Genomic DNA, 8454 nt, shown 5'->3' with positions numbered 1-8454 from the left:
TAGATGTTTTGGTCAAATTTGCCCGGCCGCGAGCGCACGGCAGTCCGCGGACCAAGGGACCTAGCCGGGCCAGGCCGGGCTGGCGGGTTCGCGGACGATCGGGTCTTTTCGGAGGAGCTCGCGCGAAGGCGTGAAGTGGCGCGAGGTGCTTTTTCGGCGCGAGCTTTGGCGGTGAAGCGTAGGGGAGATTGGACGATTGAACGAAGTGCGGTTTCAGCATGAAATAGGGCATTCGGCATGTACGACGCGAACCATGTTGAACAAGTTAATAGTCCTTAGCCAATAAACAAGTTGTTAAAAAGAACAATTTGAACTGCGCATGAGCAGCTGTTTGAAAATATGATGTTATTAGAACATGGCAAAAATTTTGAAGTTTGATATTATATTTATAGCATAATTTATTTCTAAAAATGCATTCCAGGTTTTTTTTTGCCGATTATTTTTTTGATGTACAGTATGTAAAAAAAGTATTTACACCCCTTGGGCACTATGCACATTTTGTGATGAAACATGTAAACAATTTAATGTTGACATAAACCTAGTACTACGTTTTGTTCAGAAACTCATGCCGAACATTTTGCTGCAAAAAAGCCCATGAAAAGATGTTTTCTATAAAAACTTACATAACAAATACTATTACAAAAATCAAAACAGTTGCAAAAAAAAGTTTGTACACCTTTCGAAAAACTAACATAAATAATGTTATTTGTTGACAAATCACCATAAATCCAGTCTCCCAACTCCAAATAGGCATCCTTGACTGATTAAAAAAAAATTTGGATTGAATATAAAGTTTAACAAATTACTTAGTATAAAAGTTTATATAACTCTGGAAATTCTATATCTTATCTCAACTTAATTTTGCAAACTTTCAATTTAACTAAATGTCAATATTCAACCATATAATTGCTAAATAAACATTCTGGAGTGAGTATAACACCGTTTTGGGGGTCTTTGTATCGCTTGAATAGATTTTTCGTTGGAATTTCGTACCAACCCGGAATTACGTCGTCGGAAAATCCGCCGGCATCCGAAACGGTCCACAATTCACAAGTTAACCTATGTGGAATCGGAAAGGGCATAAAATTTCCGATTTTTTGATACCTAGACATCTAGGTTTTTTTTTTATAAAACCCTCGTTTTTAAATACCTAGGCAAACACGTTGTTATGGTTTCGTTTGAGCAACCTGCCAAAAATGTATGGAATTTCGTAATGTTTATGCTCGTGGATCAAACTTACTTTTTGCCCAGGTATTTAATAGTAGTTTATGCCACAAGTTGCAAAAAGAAGATTTTTTCAGCACGAGTAGTACATTTATCCAACGAGATTTACCGAGTTGGATAAATACGACGAGTGCTGAAAAAATCAAGTTTTGCAACGAGTTGCTTACAACATTTTTTGCAATTCCGAAAAGGCTTATTTAATGGAATTTTATGTCAAACATTCATGTGTTTAGTAAATTCATCGTTCAAAACAAAACAATGTTGAAAAATGTTACTTTTCGATACTAGTGCTGAAAAGTTCAACTTTTCAGCACCCATTTCAAGTGGAACTTTTCAGCACTGGTGTTGAAAGGTATAAATTTTCCATTTTGTTATTTTTGGTAGGAAAAAGTAGGCCGTTTCGTTTCTCCAGAAGGACAGGAAAAGTTGACAGTTTCACAGTGGAATTTCAAAAAAAAAGCTTTTTGATTTATGTCGTTTTTATATTTACGTAATCAAATTTACTATCCTGGTTTCTACCACACTGAAAAAAATATTCTATTTTCAGTTATAAGCAATGTAATTAAGCTTATATCTGTAAGCCCTTACATCCAATTGAAATGCTGTCAAAGGCAAACTTATGGGAAGTTGGACGAGCTTTCCGGTAAAAATATTTACGCAACTGAAAAACCAAGTCTGTCATATAGAAATTGCAAAAAACCACTAAAAAACCAGTTTTTTCAACATTTTCATTTTTAAAACCGCTGTATCTTCCCAAGGATTGGACATAGGACAATGGTCAATATGGAGACTTTTATGTAAAATTGTCTGTCCCACTTTAGGTTTTCAAAAATTTTGACGTTTAGACCACTTTTCAAAAAAACAGTTTTAGTAAATGATTTTTGTATTTTTTAGGAGAGACATACCATCCTGCATTTTTCGTCAGTCTTTTGGTTATATTTTAGGCTATTTCCTCAAAAATTTTGAACGAAAAAAAAAATCGTGACTTCACTTTTAAATTTAAGTTTTAGACTTAAAAATCAAAAAATCTCATAGATGTGGCGTGTATTTTTGTTTCAGTGTATTTTTTTCAGAAAACCCGTCCAATTTCCTACAAGTTTGTCTTTGACCACTTTTTGATACGACGCAACGGCTTCGAGATACAGTAATTTTTAAATTACAAAATACAAAAAATATTTAAATACCTTACGCCCTTTTCAAATGTTATTTTGGAGTACTATTGGCTCCATATACACAAAAAAGGCTTATATAGGCCTAGGATAACATGTCTACAAAGTCTCATTGAAATCGGAGAGGGTCGGGTACAAAAGTACCAGAAAAATTCCTGATTTGAGCTGGAATTGCTCCATCCCCTTATGGCGGCGTGAAAGTATATCAGAATCTGCGTGAAAACTGTCCTCATGATTTTTTTTTGCTATTTAGGGGTATGACATTTTTGCCCATTACCGACAATTTTCGACATTACCGACGGCTGATTGATTGATTTGCATGATTTTTTTTTAAATATGCACCCCACAATCCCCTAACCGCAAACTAGCCAGAAAGCATCTATTGACCGTTGTTTTTTTTGTACAGCAACCAAGCAAACAACACTTACACTGTATTATGTAACGTTCCATTCATCAACATACTCGGTACAACAACACGAACTGCCAGTACACGAGAAGAGCGAAGAAATTGAAGAAAGATTAGATTGGGCGATCCTCCCAGAAGCAATAATTGCCGCGCAACATTGACATTGAAAAGCGAAAAAATCGTGGGTCGAAATTTCCAGTAGATCGCAAGATAAGCCATTTAAGAGCCACACGTCAATCATGCAGTTTAGGGTGTGCAATTTACTTAAAATGTGTGCCTTTTAGTGTGGTGGGAAGTCCAGAGAAATTTAATTATCCGACTTGTGAAAGTTGTGAGGTGCTGCTCCTAGGCACACCACATTGATGAGGGTATTGCAATTTGACGAATATTTACTGGGTCAGGTTCGTCGCTTGCTGTCATAGTTCAACAGCCCCGGCGAGAGTGAGTACTCTATAATGGATCACCTTCATCCGGAGGAGGAGGAGGTTGCCTTGTGGTGAAAATAACTTGTCAATACCATTAATGTGCTATTTTTGTGTTGATGGGGGAAGTGAAAGGAACAGATTGACTAGCGTTTGGAGAAAAAAAAGTTGTTTTTCTTAGGTTTTCAAACTATTTTTCTGTTACACTGAAGATTTTTTTTTTATTGAATGCATTTGCATCTTTAAAAAATAAATACCTACTGTTTTAATTCGCACATGCACTTTGTGCACTTAAACGCTCAAATTTGAAATTGGTTGTTACACATTTCATATTGCTGATTCGCGGGACCCCTACTGCAGATACAGGACACTTAGTTCAACAATTTGACGTGAAAACTCGTAGAAGCGTGATCTAAACAATCTTTTACAGAGGAAAAATACATCAATTTATCGTTTTCGCAAACGTAGTTATTTGCTCTACTTTTGATTGACATTCTTTATTTATGACCCCTAGTGCGTTTGTTAGTTACTGTCAAAAGCGAAAGTGACCATTGTATCACTATTGTCACGTCATGTTTGTGCAACCGAAAATGAAAAACACTGTACGGCTCTGCATTGTTTAGTGACACGTTACATTACAAACAATGACACAATGGAGGTCAATTTGATTTTGACTTTGGGCCTGTTTGAAAATTCTTATCTCAAACGTAATATTAGTATACTAATAATATATTAGATTAATTGAGTGCAGTAATATTTATTTTTGGAACAGAGCATTCGTCATTTGATTTCCCCTCATAAAACGCGTGATAAGCAATTATCGCGATGTATAATTGTTTCTTCCATGCGTACCAGATTGACGCATTTATGATGCAAAGCACTCAAAAAAGCGTCGATTGAGAGGTAACAGGCGTGGCGTTTGTTCATCTTTTCGAAACCGCGTTAGATAAACGCGCGTTACAAAGCGAACCAATTAGATTAACATGGCTCATTGGAGCTGGAATTGTGTTTTCCGCGTTTATTGGATCGGTTCATCACCGATCCATTTTGCATGCTTGGCTTCTGTTTAGGGGCCAGTGAATCTGTGGGCTCATTTCGAAGCTGTTAGGCTTGAAATCGGCTTAATAACTATGTTCGGATTGTTTCATGTACTTGAGTGTGCCAACTTTTGATAGGTTAAGAAAGATAACTTTTTTCTCTCTACATAAGCAAATAAAAACTGGTAATATTTCGCAATGAGAGACATTACTTCAAAAACGTAAAAACCCCAATTTTAAAGCTTTGTTCCCATCGTTTGGGTCCCTAAAACCCCAAATCATACAGTTTTCATCGGTTCTGATAATGGCACACACGTAACATATTCGTAAACAAAACGCCATGGCAAAAAAAATAAAGGTTATTGATCTATATAAATGAGCCAAAAGTGTTTCGATTCCGTGCTTTATTATTGATGTTTGGTTTGCCGCGCTCAATAGCGGATGTATCCAAATTTGAAGACGAAAATTGATTACGAGGGTTGTTTCGTGTACGAAAAGCTTTGAAATCATTTATTTAAAAACATCAAGTAATATGGTTAGGTCTAGTGATTCTTCACGGCAAAAATTTTGAAATTTCGTGGCATGCAAATAAGAATTTTTCGGCAATTTCACGGTAAATCCGCTCGAAATAAATTCAAAAATGAGTTATTTTAGAATATTTGTGTTAAGGTAAGTTACGTAGAAGTTGACAAAAGTTTAAGATACAAATATGCCATTTTGCTGAGTTAACTTTTGTAAAATTATATCGTTTATATCGTTATTATCGTTAAAAATTACTAGCCCTAAATAACGTCATGATTCGATTTTCCGGACGCTTCGAAACCCGGACACTTCATCTTGTTTTATCAATTATTTGGATATAAGTTCACATTATGAATGGCAAAACTGTGTTATTTGATGAATTTCAACATCAACTTTCATTTAAAGTTTGTTTGAATGCTGTAGTTAATGCCAAAACAATTTAATACAATAAAATTATAATTTTACCAAAAATGCGAAACATTTCACTTGAAATATTTCATAGGCGTTCGAAGCACCGGGAAGGCAAAGCAGAAATTTATGGGTTCGATTTCCTTAAATTCTAGCAAATTTTTATATAAACTATCGATTGTTTTGATGTAAACAGCTTATTTGAGACCTAAAGAATGCCATTCACTAACATTCAGTCCAAATTTGTGCGATTCATAAGCAAAATCGAGTGTCCGGAATACGAAGCAAAAGTGTCCGGATTTCGAATCAGCTTTTAACAGTGTCCGGGATTCGAAGCACAACAAGTCATTTTAATTTAAAAATTCTGATGAAAAATTGTTAGAAAAGACATATTTTGCATGCATTTTCTTGAAACTGACTGTTTATACTACATCCTGATGATGTTTCTACATTTTCAACTTATTACATGATTTTTTGCCAGCTGTGTGTGTGTGTGTGCAACCGACCAAACGGGACCACGCGGTCGCTTCTTACAAATTGAGTTGTTTCCATGTATTTTTGGATCTACATTCTATACATGCAAATAACTCGCATAGGCATTTGGAAGGTGTTAGCTCTGCCGAGCTTCGGTGACCCATTTCTACGCTGGCTAGCCGAGCGCGAGGTACTTCAGCTTTATCGACAAGCCCCGCCCTGAAGAACGTTTGGACCAATCGGATTCAAACGTTATTTAGAACTTCCGAACCCTTGTCAAATGGACAAGGACCCAGCGCGTATATAGTTGATAGTAACAGTATTCCTAATTCCAGTCATAGCTCACCAAGTCGCGAAGGCATAGGGGTTAGCATTTTTGCTTTGCGAACCCCGACTCGAGCGACTTTGATTTTTCGTTCATGTTCAGAGTTTCAAGATTTATATTTCCCTTGATATTTCCTATACTTTCTCATTGGGAGCAGATGGGAATCGAACCCAGGACCATTCGCTTACAAAGCGAACACCGTGACCAGTAAGCCACGGCCGCTCCTTACATGATTTTTTGCCAGCTATAACAAAAATGATATGCTACTAAGTGTCCGGATTTCGAATCATGACGTTATGATTAATAAAAAGTGGTACACCTGACGACAAATTCAAATTGGTAACTTTAAAAAAAAAAATCTGGTGTATTTTTTTCTCACTGGTTTCATTTCAATGAAACTTTTTAGACAAAACTAAATTTATATAAGCTATTTACGTGTATATGGATCCAATTGCACTAGAAAATGACATTTGGGAAGGGCGTAATTTATTTAAATATGTTTGTATTTCGTGTGTCTCGAAGCTCTTTCATCATATCAAAAAGTGGTCAAAGACAAACTTGTAGGAAATTGGACGGGCTTTCTAAAAAATACACTGAAATAAAAATACACGTCAATTCTATGAGATATTTCTATTTTTAAGTTTAAAACGTAAGATGTTTCAAAAGGACTCACAAAAATGCAAGATGTCTCTCCTACAAAAATACAAAAACATATTTTTTCAAGAAAGTGATTTTTTAAGTGCAATCATGAGTGCATATCAATGCACTTTCCAACGGGTTTTCATTGAAATGTTGAATTTTAACCACTTACCTTCTCCGACCTCGGCCAGAGTCAAGGGAGATAAACTTTGAAAAATATTTTCATCGGCCTAAGAGGCTATCCATAAGCCGACACTACTTCAATTTTAGTGAATCACTGTTCTAAAGGGTCATTATTATTATATGTTCGAAATTGTGATAAGTTAGAAATTTGATGTTAAAGGGACTTAAATGTAAATTGTATACCTCTCCAATTCAAAATATGAGTTCAAACTATAACAAATAGAAAAGGCATTTTCTGTTAGAAAATCATAATAAACTTTCTGGAATCGTGAGAAGGAGTGTAAAGGAGTCTGCAACCCTATTAAGGATAAGTAAGGCTACCAACTGTTAGTTTATTTTGTAAGTCTGAGCTCTTTGATAGCAAAATGAAAATAATAAGCTGCAAAAACGACACAGTTTTATATTGTTGATTCCCAAACTCCAAACTTGACTAAATAATTCCTTGACTGTTTTTGTTACACCATGGTGTCATTTCGGCAAATTGTACGGATTTTTGCTCAGCAAGAGTTGGTAGCCTTAAGGATAAGTGGAATGCGATTAATTTTAAATTTCATGCTTAATTAGATAAGGCAGTTGCAAATATTGACGTAGACTTACGTCTTTGTCGAAGGTACTGGGGTGCCATTTCAAAAAACCCGGGCCGAAGGCCCTGCAATATTGCGTCATCCGTCAATCACTTATATCTTCCTTCCCTCAAATCGAATCGGCACGATTTTGGTTCCATTCGATTCGAAAATTATTCAGCAATTTGCTATTAAATTTTCAATGTTGGCAAAATAGTTTTACTATTGTAACAACTCAATGTTTTAAAATGTTTTCAAAATGCAGAGATTTTGCAAGCAAAATGAGCGCTTCCCACTCACGGACGGGAAGGTCAAGTACCTATTTTGAGGGGAAAATCACACAAGCAGCGCGACCGGTACCGGTCGCGAAAAAGGAGGGGAAGTAGCGGGCCGAAAACATATATAAGAAACTGCGCCAGATTTCAGACCAACATTCACGTCTCAGACGTCGGACCGGCAGCAGCAGCAGGAAAGCTCAGCCCAGAGCAGCAGCAGCAGGAGAGAGACCAGAGTAGCAGCAGCTGGAGAGAGAGGGACCCGAACTGCAAAAGAAGCGCGCATCGCCTTCTCGTCGTCACCGTCAGCCAGTTGCCTCTCGATGGCCGGACCGTTTGGATCTTTCGTGGTAGGGGGTGAGGATTTCCCAACTCTTCGGAGTTGCCTCACTCCCCGTCCCTCGTCCCACCCAGGACGAGGCAGCAACAAGATGAGGCACGCGCCTACTGCCTTCTCCCCGAACAGTTTCCTCTCGTGGGTTGTTGTTGTGAAACAATCAGGAAGGGGGTGAAGACTTCTCAACTCTTCGGAGTTGCCTCACTCCCCGTCTCTCGTCCACTAGCGTGCCCAGCTCTTTGAGGAAGGTGGTGCAATAATATGGACGTTTTGAAAAAAAAAAACGTCATTTGTGGACAACCCCTGACCAAATTTAGAACAAATTTCTGTGGATTATGGGGCAGTTGCCCCATGTTGCCCCACCCTGTGCGCGCTAGTGCTCTCGTTCCACCCGTGATGAGTCGGTGAAATACCTTTCAGGAATTAGTGTTGGTCTTCGGGGGTGACGGATTGCACAGCTTTCTGAGGCT

This window comes from Culex pipiens, chromosome 3, assembly GCF_016801865.2.
Source record: "Culex pipiens pallens isolate TS chromosome 3, TS_CPP_V2, whole genome shotgun sequence".
Lineage (NCBI taxonomy): Eukaryota > Metazoa > Arthropoda > Insecta > Diptera > Culicidae > Culex > Culex pipiens.
The sequence above is the reverse complement of the archived record's forward strand: the minus strand, read 5'-3'. Positions refer to the sequence as shown.